Source organism: Hevea brasiliensis, chromosome 6, assembly GCF_030052815.1.
Source record: "Hevea brasiliensis isolate MT/VB/25A 57/8 chromosome 6, ASM3005281v1, whole genome shotgun sequence".
NCBI lineage: Eukaryota > Viridiplantae > Streptophyta > Magnoliopsida > Malpighiales > Euphorbiaceae > Hevea > Hevea brasiliensis.
In genome coordinates, this window is record NC_079498.1 from 100,504,336 (window position 1) to 100,519,742 (window position 15,407).

The 15,407-nt window shown below is 36.2% G+C and overlaps 1 pseudogene; it reads right to left on the minus strand.

Annotated features, from left to right (window-relative positions):
• Positions 1 to 4,007: 4,007 nt before the first annotated feature.
• On the minus strand, positions 4,008 to 14,717 carry LOC131180866 (protein REDUCED CHLOROPLAST COVERAGE 3-like; annotated as a pseudogene).
• Positions 14,718 to 15,407: the final 690 nt, after the last annotated feature.

Consider the following 15,407-nt stretch of genomic DNA (forward strand, 5'->3'; position numbering starts at 1 on the left):
AGGTAGTCCGCAATACCATCGCACACCTTCTAACATTTACTCATTATTATTGTATTACATACCTCCATCACTTTTCTCACTAATGTGGTCCCATTTTGGGTTTTCCATCCTTGTCATTCTCCTTGCCAAGAATAACACTTAGCCTATCCTATATCTTAACTTTGTTCCTTTTATTATGCGCTCTTTAGGTTGTCCTTTCATTTATTTCCTTTGTCTTACCCAAAATAGAACTTGACTATTCTATCCCTGGTTCCATTCTTCTTCCTAACATGACAGCTGTACTTGCTAACTATATCTTTCAGAGTCTCTACCACGTTATCATATGTCTGCTATACTCGATTTGGTCCTTTGACCACTCTAGCTAGTACTTCCACTAGCATTTAGATTATATTGCATCTGCAATCAATTGCCCAAACTTTCATTCTGCACTTTCTTTATCCATTGGCCTTCTGTGATTTATCTTCGCTAATTTATTACTCTTAAGACTATTATAATTAGATTATACTATTGTTTTGAATAATTTGAAATTAGAAAGGAACTCAGCAAATTACAGTCATACTTTTATTGTATGATCTCTATTCTTATCCTTTAGCTTACATAATACCCTTACTATCTCGAGAACTGATTCTGCAGTAATTTTATTTATTTGTTATTATTATTATTATTATTATTATTATTATTATTATTATTATTATTATTATTATTATTATTATTATTATTTTCCATGTTTACTCAATTAGCCAAAACTTAAGATTCCGGGCACCCAAACCCGTTATCCAATTCAAAGGATTTACATCCATCGTGATCTGATTATATATGATTCCTATAATGAAACTTGTATCCTCTGCAGGATACCCGAGCCAACTATTCTCTACCACACTCTACAGTCCCATCTGGGACACTATTCCATAAGTCATCATTATCAGCAATAACCTTCAATCCCTTCTGAAAAGATAGGACTATACCCTAACTTGCTGCAACAAAGGTACTACATTTACCACCTTGCCCAAAACCATGTCAAATTAATGTCTCTTTTATTATATCATAGCTCTGTAAATCATCAATTCATAATTTCGACCTTCTCTAGGTAGTAGGGTTGTACTTTATTCCATACTAATACACACAAGGTATACTATTCTCACTAAGCTCTAAGCAAAATGTTTGTCATACTGCAAAAACCATCCAAAATTCCATACTGAATACTAGATAATCTCACTCTATAGGTGTCACCTTTACTTTGCAACTAATCCGAAACCTCTGGTCTGATGGCAACTCTTACTGTAACTCTAGCTCATGCTAGGATAACTGAGTCACTGACTCTAGTTACCACCCAACTGTGACCTTTCGATATTCTAGCTCTAGACTCTTAACCAGGAGTTCCCAACTTCTCTGCAGAGATAAAACTCGCTCGTATTATCTGTACAAAACAGCAGACCGCTCGCAACATCCTCATCATAAGCACTACAGTGGAAGTACGCAGCTCTACACAATAATCTCATGTCTGCATCGTAATCTGCAGCTACAGAGCGGACATCGAGAACATTGTATAGTTACTACGATACGTCTGACGGACTAGGTCTCCTAATTTCTTATCTCTCCGAATCTTCTATTATCACAAACTTATTCTCGACTGGGTCATCTACCGATGACCGCAAGAGTGGTATCCTCATCCTTATCTAGGCAACTGCATTTTTAAGACTCACTTTTATGTACTCGTGTCTTACACGAAATGGGCACACCATTTAAACCCATACTGACAAAAATATAACATTTCTTGGAGTACGTATCCTCATGATAGATCTCACATGTCTACTAACTCTATTTCACATTTCTGTGTACTCCACGAAAATCAAGACACTAACTGAGGTAATCTTATATTTCCCGAGGTATAACGTAGAATCTAGAAACAAAGAATTACAGGAAAAGAAAAAACAGAATCCTATACTCCGCATGTGACTCCTAGTAGACTCTTCCCAACACTTAGATAATTTTTCCCTATGAATCTGGAGCCTAAGCTCTGATACCACATTTGTCACGACCCAACCTATGGGCCGGACCGGCACTAGGACCTGGGCCAGCCTAAAGCCCCCGAGGCCCGTAGTAAGCCTTAACTGTTCATTTACCCAATTCTAAGGCCCATTTGGGCCCAATTTCAAAAAAACAAACGGACAGAGTCCGGCCATAAAATGGACTTACCAACGGGGAGTTTTCGACTCACCCGACCTGTAAACACAATATATAGTCAATTGGGGAGCTCAGCTCACCCTCCATATACTCATCAACATAATAATAAATGGGAGCTCAGCTCCCTCATCCAATCCATCCAACATGCATAGCAAATTAAGTTTACAGGTCCCAAATTAATACTTTAGTTACAGACCCAATTCAAATAAACATTTCTGACACATGCGGAAATTCTAAGATTTAACACATTTATACAAACAGTAATAAATGACCTGCGAGGGAGAAAGCAGGTTAACCTCAAAAATATCCTCCTGTGGCCTGTAAAAATTTTTGAACAGGAGTGAGCGTTCGACTCAGAGAGTAAAATATCAATCTTAACTATAATCTCTATAACTATCTAAATCTCATGCAACCTGTGGAATGAAATGCAACATCAACATCATATTCACATCATGGCATCAAAAAGGTAATTTGGAGCACTCACGCACCCTGTAGCATCAATCATAATATATGGGAGCTGATCCCTATCTGACTCTCTTAAATCCAACCTGGTGCCAGCGAAGAACTCAGCTCGGACTTCCACTTAAATACCAAATCGGGGTCCCAGCGAAGAACTCAAGCCGTGTCTACCCCGAAGGACCGGGTCCCAGCGAAGAACTCAAGCCGTGTCTACCCGTCCTATCCATAGTCCACACCACATCATACTCACGCCAACGCACGCACACTGCTCCAAATTACCACAACAACACACATGGCACTTTAACATTTATCAATGCATCATATATCGTGCCTAGAGTTTAACTACATAAATATATGCATATAAGTGATGCATGGGCATGCTGAACATATAATAATATCGAAATTACAATTAAAATTAATATTCTACTCACAGACTTGACGGTGGTCACTGAGGCGGCTGGGCGGAGGAAGAAGGCTGTCCCGGCTCACCTGACAATTATATTACAATTATTTAATACAATCTGACTCAATACAAACAAAGAAAAAGACCAATTACGTCCTAAGTCGTGCCGAAAATCCGGCAGAGTCTCCCCTATACCTAGGACCTACCCATCCTGCAAAAGGGCTCAAAACACACTTCTATACTCACAATCCATATATCCACAGTTCAATCATATCACACAGCCCCTCCTGGGCCCATCAAATCCGTCATCCATCACAATACGCAAAATTTCAATTTAGTCCTTATTATTGATCATTTTTGCAAAAACTGCCCAAACAAGCTCTAAAAATTCTAAAACTTTGCCCCGCGGTCCTTAGCAATATTACTAAGCTATTGCAAAAAGAATCATAATTTTCTAAGCTACCACGAATATTTTATGGATTTTTAATCCTATTTAAGCACTAGAAAATTACAAAAAAAGGTTCGGGTTTACCTTTGCCGATTCCGACTTCGGGAACGCGCTCGGGATGCCTGACAATGGTGGGGTAGCCAAAACCTTGATCCAATTCGGAGACTTTTCCGGTAGCTGGTCTGTCTGGCCGAAAATTCACAGATCCGGACAACTGTCGAATTTCCGCGAATTGAGGATACCTACACGAAGCCCAATAATAATATATAAAAAATCAGGGGTGTTACATCTATTTTTATCTGTTATTTTTGAATTTTTTTTTAAATTATCTGATGCATTTTCTATGCAACATTATTATTTTTTTTTAATTTTATATCTCTATTAAATATAATAAATATTTATATAAGAGATAATTAGATGAGATAAAGGGTAATTTAGTCCATTATTAGTACGTTTTTATAAAAGTGATTTATTCAATCATTTCTTAATCACCATGCAAAATTCAAAAGCCACTGATAAAAATAGATGGAGGTAATATTATTTTTAGTAAATATGTCTAATTTCACCTAAGAATGAATTAGGGGTGACCACAACTAGAATATCTATTTCTAGGTCTACAACTTAGGAGTCTAGGCACAGCTGTTGTTGATACTCTGTTTCGTAACTGCTCAAAGAAATTAAAATTCAAGAACCACAAATGGCAAGTAAATCAAGCAACCATGGCCATGAAGGCCAATTTCGTGAAGCATAATTTTTTATGTTAAGCTCTGTTAATTGCTACATTCTTCTCGTGGCTTCTGCACAAAATTACTGCATACCGTCAACATTTGAGATGACCATAGTCTTCTTAACCAGGTCCAGCTACGGAGGAAGCCAATTTACCGGTCAACATAATTCAAGAGAATCAACAATCAGTGAATAGTTGTGGTTTAGGCACTCCACTAGCCGCTCAATCACAGTGACACACATCAAAGGTGCAAGAATTCAGATTAGCCTTTATTGAGCATGAAACAAAGAAGGAAATCATGGAACTTGGCGATTAGCCTTTTATTGATCAAACAAAATCTCTGAACAAGAGAAAATTGAGATTTTTACAGAGAGTACTCTGATGGAATGAAAACCAATAAAATTAAATACAAATTATGATAAGAACTTCACTTCTGCATTGTCCTTTAATCTTTTCTATTGTGTAATAAGGTGATGCGAAGAGCTTTGTCAGATCACAAGAACAGCATAACAAGGACGACCTTTTTTTTCACATATGCTTCTTGTTCTTTTTTTTTTTTTTTTTTCTTTTTCTTTTTCTCTTTCTCTATCTTCAATGAACAGAAGCACAGATTGATTGTTGATTGTACAACCCGGTCACCCCATTTGTGGACTGCCTGTTTCTTCTCCGCTTTCTTACAACAATAAAACCTTCACCATCATCATTTTTCTTATCATTTACATCTATTGCTTGACTGCTCATGTTCATTTGACTGAGTAACCTGGTCTGTCTTTTCTTCGTCTCCATAGAGGACTTTTATAATTGCACTCTCATTCGCAATTGCATCCGAAGAACTTTCAAACTTCTTCTCGCTGGGTACAGGCTTACTTCCAGAATCAACATTGAGCTGAGCTGAATTCACAATAAAGCTTAGAATTATCTGCCTTGCAAGTTCCGCCTTCTCAAACTCACAGCTGGTCTTTCTTGGACTACCATCTTTGACTCTATTGCTGGATTCCTCGTCTAATAACTCCTGCTCTGCCTTGCTCTTTTCTAGCATAGAGTTTGACTCATTTGGAACACTTAAATCTCTATTTCCAGGATTTGTTTGCCAAGCTTTCCTGGGTACAAACTCAGGTGCATGTGAATTCATGCTCCTAGAAGGCATTGTCATGGGAGTTTGATATTTCAGCAAACCTTGTTTCATGCGGTATGATATTGCATTTCTATAGGACAGTGGTGATCTAGGTCCACAAGAAACTCTAGCAGCAAGTGGAGGCGCCCCTGGCTATGCAAGCATGCTTTGACTAGCTCTTACATCATAAATGCTTGTCCCAGAAACCGAGTTTAATGTGTGAACAACAGAGAGTGCTCCTGGATTGAATGGTTCAGCTGCAGCAGAAAGCTTACTTCCATTTGTTTCATCTGACCTTTCCTGATTAGAAATAGGAATCTCATCATGCTCAGATCTAGATTTTTCTGATCGAGTTCCATGATCATGATTTTCAACTGTTTCACCATCATCTGGTACATTATCAACAACAGAAGTAGTATTGATTTCCTCCATTGATGTCTCATTTGTAATGCTGCATGTCTGGGTTTCAGGTTCTTTCTCATTTGATTCTTCTACTGGCTCCATTAATGGCTTCAAAACTGTACCTGGCGGTGCAACAGCCACTTCTTTGTAAGATATAGATTTAGAAGCCATAGCAGAGAGGCTTGCTGAAGAACATGATGTTTTAGGCACACAAGATTTTGCCTGCAGTTTAATTGAATCCTCCACAACACTCAACCCACGTGTATTTGATTGCGTTGTTGCTGATAACGGTCCGGGGAATTGTTTTTTGAGCTGGCGAAATGATTTCCCTGATTTCCTGCCAGCAGCATTCCCCAACCTCCCTTTTGGATAGGCTTCTAGCCAACCTTCATCTGATGCTGTTTCTTCAACAACTTCAACTGCAACTGTGGGCCTGTATATAACAACATTATCTTTTTCTTCTGATTTTTCATATTGAACCATGTCTACCTTTACTTCTTTGTTGCCACTGGCCAAAGACATTGCATTTTCCAATCTTTCATGGAGCATGGCATCTTCAACCATTTCATTTTGATGGCCTTGAGGGGCTTTATCATTGATCTGCAATGCATGTCAAATTTTAATACAAGGAAAGATCAGATGCTATTTTGTTCTCTCTAATTAGCAGAACTATTATATCAAAGTTAAGACTTTAGATAGCTCAGAAGATGCTAAATTAAGTAGACAACACCGACTTTGCTCAAATGACATTTTTGAGGAATTTAAGATGCTCAGCAAAAGCAACAATCCAAGATTTCACGTTTTTAGGGAACTCCAATTTACAGAACTTCAATACAATGTCAGGTTTCCCCTTCTTTTTTTTTTCCTCAATTATGGGCAAACCAAGGTCAACCTGATGTAACTCTTGCCGTTTATGAAACTGTATAAAAAGATGATTGGACAGATGTCCAGGTGCCAATCTGAACTTAACAACTCCATGTTGATTATCTGATAATTTCATTAGATTGGTGGGATACAACAGTCTTCAAAAGAAAAATTAGCAACAGACCAATAGATTTTGACCTCAAATTCAAGGAAAAAGATGACTTAACAAGAAACTGTCAGACCAAGTTGCGTTTAGAAGTTCTAATAAACAAGCTGTTGGAATATATGGCTTGTGGGAACAAGTCTCACATCAGCAGCATACAAGGAAATTAAAGGGCATTTAAGTGTTGGCAAACCAAACCAACAAAAGCAATATATACCACCTTCACACGCTGCTGTTTCTTCTGTGCATCACTTCCTCTAGAATCTTGATCAGGACTGATGTAATCCAAGAGGTCTGATACACTGCAACAAAGGGTCACAGATTTTGGTATCTAAAAACAAGTAATGTGGAGAATACCATATCAATACCTAAGGTGACCTTTGCTTGCAATAGATGCATCTGGCTTTGGAGTTCCATTTAGTGCTGCTTCTTGCTGCTCTAGAGCCTTGGATTCAAAGTATTCAAGCCATGCAGCAGCACCCTGCAAGAGAAAATGCAGCACCTCAATCAGTATCAGATATCACTTTCTCCAACAGATTGATCCCGAGTAGCCAAGACTGCATGACATTAAAACAAAAAATGCTCTTTACAACCACTATGTTACCCAGCCCTTAGAGCTGGCCAAGGAAAAGGTACAGGGGCTGGACAATCCACAGTGATAGTGAATGTCATGAACTCAGCTAGTCTAAACACTTGGAAACCAAAGCTGGACACTGATGGACAAGTCAACATAGATCACGACCATGCATTTTCAGGTTACCTGAGTATGAAGATCCTCTGGTCCAAGTTTTGCTTGAATTATCTTTAGTGCAGTTTGCTCATGCTGAACACTGAGCGAATATGCTTCCATCAATGACAGAGCTATGGCTATCGCATGGTAGCTTGCAGCTGTCTGTCAGACAAAAAGCAAATAAGCAAACAAAAATTAGCCTTCATTCCTTCTTATAAAAAGTTTAGCTTAATAGGATATTATCATGCAGGAGTTTACTCAAAGTTTTTGTAAGAGAGAGAGAGAGAGAGAGAGAGAGAGAGAGAGAGGGAGGGAGGGTAACCTGTATGTGATCCACTCCTAATAATCCCTGATTGCACTTTAGAGCTTCATGCAGAAATCTAAGAGCAACATGAACATTTCCCATGCCCTCTTCCATCATAGCCACGTTGATGTAGCAACAGTATTAGGATGAGACAGTCCACAGGTAAAATGAAGAAGGAACAAAGCACGGTTCACATATCTGTCAAAAAAATTAGGACCAATCAAGGGAGCCAATGAAGTACAAAAAACAAACGACAAAAATTTTACAGGAACTCAATTAAAAGAATAAACTAGAACCACATAGCTTATTCAATCAAAAAATTGCATCTAGCAGAAAAACAGTTCTCATTGAAATAATTAATTACAACATGAGGGTGAAGGGACAGATTCAACAATGAAGTTCATTTGAAGAACTTCTGTTTTTCTGGCATCATTAATTATAGTCTAGTTAATTCAGTAATTAAATGTGCAAAGATGATTGGCAAATAAAGAAAAAGGTAAATTACTAAAGACCTGGCTTAACATATGCCTTTGCCCCTACTGATTGAAAATTAGTTAATTTAATCATTATACTACCATTAGTAAAAAAAATTGCAAGATTTTGAGGAAGTAAAGTGTTTATAATGTAACAATTCAGGGACTTAAAGTGTGATCAAAGTTTAAAATTTCAAGGAATAAATTGTAGTAAGTTTAAAATAACAGGGACAAGTGTAATTTAAAAGAAAAAAAAAATGTCTTATACATGAAAGACTAAAGTGTAAGTTGAGGAAAGAAAATGTATGTCAGAACAAAACCCGGGAATTTTTGTAGTTTACCCAAAGAAAAAATTCCAGTGCATATTCAATTTTACTTACTTCAAAGCCAACTCAATATGTTGAAGACGATAATAAAACACAGAATGATCTCCATAGCTTTTCATTGTATCTGGATGGTGAAGCCCAAGTTCCCTCTCATTAATATCCAAAGCCTTTTGCTGATATATAGTTGCCTAAAAAAAGTAAAAGAAATAAAATAAATTAACTAGCAGTTATATCCTCAATCAATCCCTGGAGATGCCAAAAAGAAAATCAAAATGGTGGAAACCCACCTATAAACATAGTTAGAGCTCACGATAATTTCACATAACTAAAACATTTAATATTTTGAACTAAATTGCATCGATGCTCAAACATGCAAACACCTACCATATTAATAAGAAACTGACACACTGCAGTAACTTCTGAGATCTACTCTGATTCTTGAATGGCCATTCTATAATTAGAGATATTAAGAACTTGGAATCTTTTTTACATCCAATCATATACAATTAAATGCACCATTTTATGCTTCAAGGGAAATAATAATTCTAATGATTTAGACAAATGCCTTTGCTTGAAGGGAAATAAGAATGACCCAAATCAAATTCCTAAAACTAAAGCAGATGCATGGCAGAGAAGTTTTATTACCTGATTAAAGTCTCCAGTGTGGTAAAGAACTACAGCTAGAAGACTATAAGCACTTGCAGTAGTCCGATGATAGGGACCACATACAGCTATCATCTTTGCTAGTGCCTTCAATGTAAATAGACATATTATGAGAACAATGAGTGTCTAACTTAAAGGGATTAATGTAGCATTTATGTATCCATTGAATGAGTTAATACCTTTGTTCCATAATTAACAGCATCCTCCAGCTTTCCTTTATCAAGAGAAATCTTGGATGACTCCAATAAATTTCGTTCGTCTGCTGAAGAGCATCCTACATGCTGTACAGCATAGCATAAATACCTCATTCATATTGAATTTACTAATAGCTCACTAAGAATGAAATTTTCAGATTGACAGATGACGAACTCCAACCTTACACACAGGAACCATGCTGATGATGTCAAATTTCCTGAAAGGGTTTGGGCATTCCATATCACAATCTCTTGGAACTAACTCCAGCCCCACCTGGAAAAATTATTATTAGTGAGAACCACATTTCAAAAATATTCAGCAGCCAAAATCAATTTTAAAAAGGGGTACCTCATGGCAAAGTCCTCGAAGAATTGATAACTTTCTCAAGTGGAGAAACTCATCTTTTAATGTCCAACCAAATCTTCTAGAAAGTAACGTTTGTAACCAATGCAATTTGAGAATATAATCATCCTTCATATTTTGGTCTTTATCTTCCATATTACCTGATCCAATTTAGAAATTTAGGGATGAAGCTACGGCTGCAGATAGGTCTGCTACATTCTCCACAGATGCAATAACTGCTTTCACTATGTGCTTGAAAGCTCTAGTAACCATCTCATGGATACGAAGTGATTGTATATGAGGAGGCTTCTCTGCCAGTTCGACCTGATTACAACAAGATCAGAACCAATAAAATTAGAATATTTCACTTAAAACATATGAAAGCATGAAAATCTTCAATGAAATAACTCTTTTCCAAAAGGATTTTACACTACATAAGGATATATTCAAAGGATTGCAACAGTTAAAGATACCAAAATATTTATCAGGAAGTATGCTTTCCAGAGAAATATTATGACTTGTATGATATGCTTTGATTTAGCTGGTTTGCACAAAAAGAACTCACTAAATATAGCATACAGATATATAATATGAGAGTCAGACACATACTAACTCAACACGCCTACACAGAATACTTACCACCCGGCCCAGAGAGCGCATCTGTAGTCCCCTTAAATGCGTGAAGTCAGTCAGTGTATGTCCATCAACAGGGGAAAGTTCTAGCGAGCCAAAGGCTGTTACCTAAATGATGCATGAGATCTAGATCATAAATCATACACAAAACCACATAAAAGTTATCGTCCTAGAGCAATTGACTGTATAAACAAAGTATTACCAGCTTTGGCAAAGCAATTTCATTATAATATCCATATGCCATTTGAATAAGCTCATCCACTGACTGTTGCAAGAAGTAAATCCAACAGATAAGCAGAAAAAATTTGGTGCTGCAAGAACTACAGGCAGGGACAGAAACAAGCAAAAAATTTATAAGGAAAAAGAGACTTTCAAAAACCTTTAAATGAAGGCCAGTTCCAGATTCTTTCAGACGGAAGAAGGCTTCTTCAGAAATCAATTCCTTCAATTCATTCTCACTGTTGGAATCTCCATTGCTATGCTGTCCTTCATCAGTTCCCACATTTAGTCTGCAGGGGCCAGTTTTAGTTTCTTCCTTCTCAAGGGTGCCATTCATACTAGTTTTTTTATCCCTCTTCTTCAAGAACTTAAATTCCTTTCCAAGACCTTTTACAGCATGCTCAGTCTCAGTATCCTCCTCAGAGTGCTTAGAATCAGTATCTGATGGAGTTTCCTGCTTTTGCAGATGTTGCATCCAACATGAACCCAGTTCCCATCTAATGGACCTTTCAGAAGCAACAGGCATCTCATCCAACTTGGTCAAACTCTCTTTAATTACTTGTCGAACAAGACACCTAGATGCTTCTGAATCATCAAAGGAGTGGTGAGGTGACTGACTTCCAGATGATTCCTTGACACAAGACTGGTAAAGCACAACCCCTAAGCTGAAAAACATTTATCACCCTAGAAGTCCATAGTGAATTATTAAAGCACATGCATTCAAGAACAGTAAATAGAAAGCATCTTACACTCTCAATAAAGCAGCAAAAAACTTGTAAAAAACTACACCCACAATAAATAAAGTACACAAAATTTTTGGCGTAAGCCTACTCCATCACACAAATCTACTATCAAGGAAAAATAATTATAACCACTAGTTATTTTTCTCACCCTCAAAATCACTCAAATAAAACTCACGGAATTCAACACTCCTTTCCACTTTATGGGCCCTCTGCAATACATTCCATATAATGGCCAACCAACTATTCATACATAGAGGCCACTAAAACTTAATCCTTTTAGGACTCTAATTATTAAACTTCATAATTTAAATTCTACTAAACTTCCTAAACTAATTATACTTCCTAAACTAATTATACTTTCTAAATTAATTATACTTCCTAATTCCAATTGGACTTAGACTCTAACAATCTCCACCTCTAAGTCAAATGGAATTAGTCTTCACAATTTCTGCAAAAATCAATTTTCTCTTGGGTACTTCCTTGCACTCTTGATTGTTGATGTTGCCTCTTGCTTCCATTTGCATTCTTCCAATCAATGTGCTTCCTTCCAATTTATAGAGATTCTTTGTACAAATCTTCTCCCCCTTCATGATCACAAGAGCACCTCGATTAACTCTCATGACTCCACCATGAATCGAACACCCATAACCCAAAGAATCCAATTTACCCAAAGAAATTAAGTTCCTTTCAAATTTAGGAACATATCTCACTTCATCGAACACTTTTACTTGATCATCATGCAGCTTGATCTTCACTCTTCCAATACCTTCAACTTCCATCTTATTCCCATTGGCTAGCTTCACTTTTTTCCTTTCTTTTCTTCAATCACATCAAATCACTCCTCCTTTGAGCAAATATGGAATGAGCAAGCAGAATCCATTAACCATTCATCTTTTGCCTTTTCCTTATCATCATCTACATTCAAACATTCACTATCAATACCATCATCCATTGCAATTGCAGCAGTTCCTTCTTTTTCTTTTCCACGGCTCCTTTTTAATTGTTTAAACTTTACAAGATCTTCCTTCATCTTCATACAATGTTATTGAATGTGGCCCTTCTCATGACAGTAATAGAATTCTCTATCTTCATGGTCTACTCATGGTCTCGAACTCAATCTATTATTCATTTTCCAATTATTTCCACGTGAATTGCTTCTACCACAATTACAACTAGCAACAAAAGCTCCACCTTCATTGCCACTATCTGTCTTCTTGAACTTCTCATCATCCAAGATAACTGTGGTAACCTCCTCCACCTTCAAAGTCTCCTTCCCAACTATTAGAGTTGTCACCAAGCTTTTATAAGAGTGTGGGAGAGAGGTTAAAAAGCAAGAGAGTTTTATCTTCTTAATCAATCTTCACACCAACACTAGTCAATTGGGTAATTAATTTATTAAAAATACTAAGATGATCCCTCACATCAATACCTTCATCCATTCTGAGTTGGTACAACTCCTTCTTCAAATACAAATGATTTGTGAGTGATTTTGATATGTATAGGCTCTCCAATTTCTTCCACAATACAATAGGCGATGTCTCCTTCAAGACATTGTACTTCACATCTGGGGCTAACGTCAATCTAATCGTACTCACAGCCCTTTGTTGAAGCTCCTCCCAATCATTATCTTTCATGGTCGCTGGTTTCTTATCGTTCAATACTTTAATTAATCCTTGTTGCACAAGGACATCCTTCACGATGCTTTGCCATAAACTGAAATTATTTTCCCATCGAACGGCTCCACCTCAAATTTTGTGCTTGCCATCTTTGACATCTCGAACCAGACTCTGATACCACTTGTTGTAAAAAACTATACCCACATAAAATAAAGAACACAAAATTTAACGTGGTTCGCCATAAGCCTACTCTACCAAACAAATCCACTATCAAGAAAAAATAATTACAATCACTAATTATTTTTCTTACCCTCAAAATCAATCAAACAAAACTCACGAAATTCAACACATCTCTCCACTTTATGGGCTCTCTGCAATACATTCCATATAATGACCAACCAACTATTCATATATATAGGCCACTAAAACTTAGTCCTTCTAGGACTCTAATTATTAAACTTCATAATTTAAATGCTACTAAACTTCCTAAACTAATTATACTTCCTAATTCCAATTGGACTTAGATTCTAACAAAACTTTTACAACCTATCTTATTCTATTGGCTCCATAGAAACCTTAATTGCACATCTCTACTTAATGTTTCTTTTTTATGGCAACTTGTTATTTTACCTCCAAGTTTCATTGGTACATTCCTCAAATTAGAATTGAAAAATACTCTTGACAATGATGTTCTGCAATAAAATTCCCCTTATAGCTGATAAGTAACTAATCACATTCCATCACATTATGGTATAAGGGATCCGAAATCAAAGACAAACAAAATGTGCTTTCTTTTCATTAAGGATCACAAACACTTGAAAGTAGTTTCTCTAGTACTTCCCTTGAGAAGTTGTTATAAGACAAATCTAAATCTCTCAATTTGCAGTCATCGCTAGCAGAAAAAAGAAAATAAGCTTGAAAACAATTTTTGGCTAAATTAAGATATCCCATATTCGGAAACATCTTTGTACCAATTTCTTCAAGCCAGCCATTGAAAGAATTATTCATAAGATTTAGGATCTCAAATCCTCTATTGTTCTCAAGCAACCAATTAGGAAACCTTCCTTTGAGTTTGTTGTGAGACTAGTCGAGTACTTCCGATTTGAATTGGTGAAAGAGAAACTCAGGAATACTGTCAAGACCACAACTTTGCATTATAAGAAATTTTAACTTAAATGTTGGAATCTAACTATTTTGATCAAATGCAATGTTGATGCCACTTAATAGAACGACCTCAAGGGTAGAATAATTAGCAATTAAATTGAAAGAGAATAAGCCCTCAAAAAGATTATTGCTAAGACTAATACATTTAAGGTTAGCTGGCCAAGATGAAGGAATATGGCCTGTTAATTGATTTCCACACACATCTAAGAATGTGAGAGATGTCAAATTGTCAAGGCATTATGGAAGACTGCCCCTAAATTTGTTAAATCTGAGATCTAACTCTTTAAGACTCTTGAAGCCATACAAACCTATATAACAAAGAATAACATTATCATCTCCATTCTATGTAACAAAATCATTGCAATTGATAATAACAAAATTGGAATTTCGCTACTTACTTTGATTTGGCAAAGAGCCATTGAGTTTGTTGTTGGATAAAGATAATACTTTGAGAAAAGGTAGAGTCCACATATATTCAGGAATACATCCTGTTAATTCATTGTGCTCCAAATTCAAAATCTCTAAACTTTTAAAAGTTGAAAATTCTGCATAAAGAAAAGTAATAGATTTAGATAATCTTACAAATATGAGTTGAATTTTAGAATTTAAAAGCACTGACTAAATTATATTATTTCATCTCAATTCACAACAATAAAATTAATAATTATAAATAAAATAATTTTTTATTATTGATGGGATTAGTAAATAACTTTGTTATTTGCCAAAAGAATTATATTTGTTATTCTATATATATATATATATATAGATTTTCTCAAAGACCATTATAAATATTATAATATTCTGCCATTTACGGTAGAATTGTGAGATATTTGAGAAATACACTGGAGTTAAGATTTGAGAGTTCTGAGTGATTATATCTTATTTTTTTCATCATAGTGAAACTTTTCCTCTTGTCTTGCCAGTGGACAGACCTCATGGTCGAACCACGTTAAATCATGTGTTATTCTTCTTTTTTCTATATTATGTAATTGTGCGATTTGTATACATGCCTTAGATTTGCATGCCTACTATAACAAAAAGAACTCACAATTTGGAAAGCTGGCCAATCCAAGGTGGAATTTTTCTAGGTAACCTATTGTCGTTTAGATCCAGTGCCATTAAGTTACGAATTTTAGAAAGCACATGGGGTATAGAACCACCTAAACTATTCTTTTCAAGAAACAAGAATCGCAAAGTTGAAGAGTTAAAGTAAGAAGGCATAAACCACATAAACT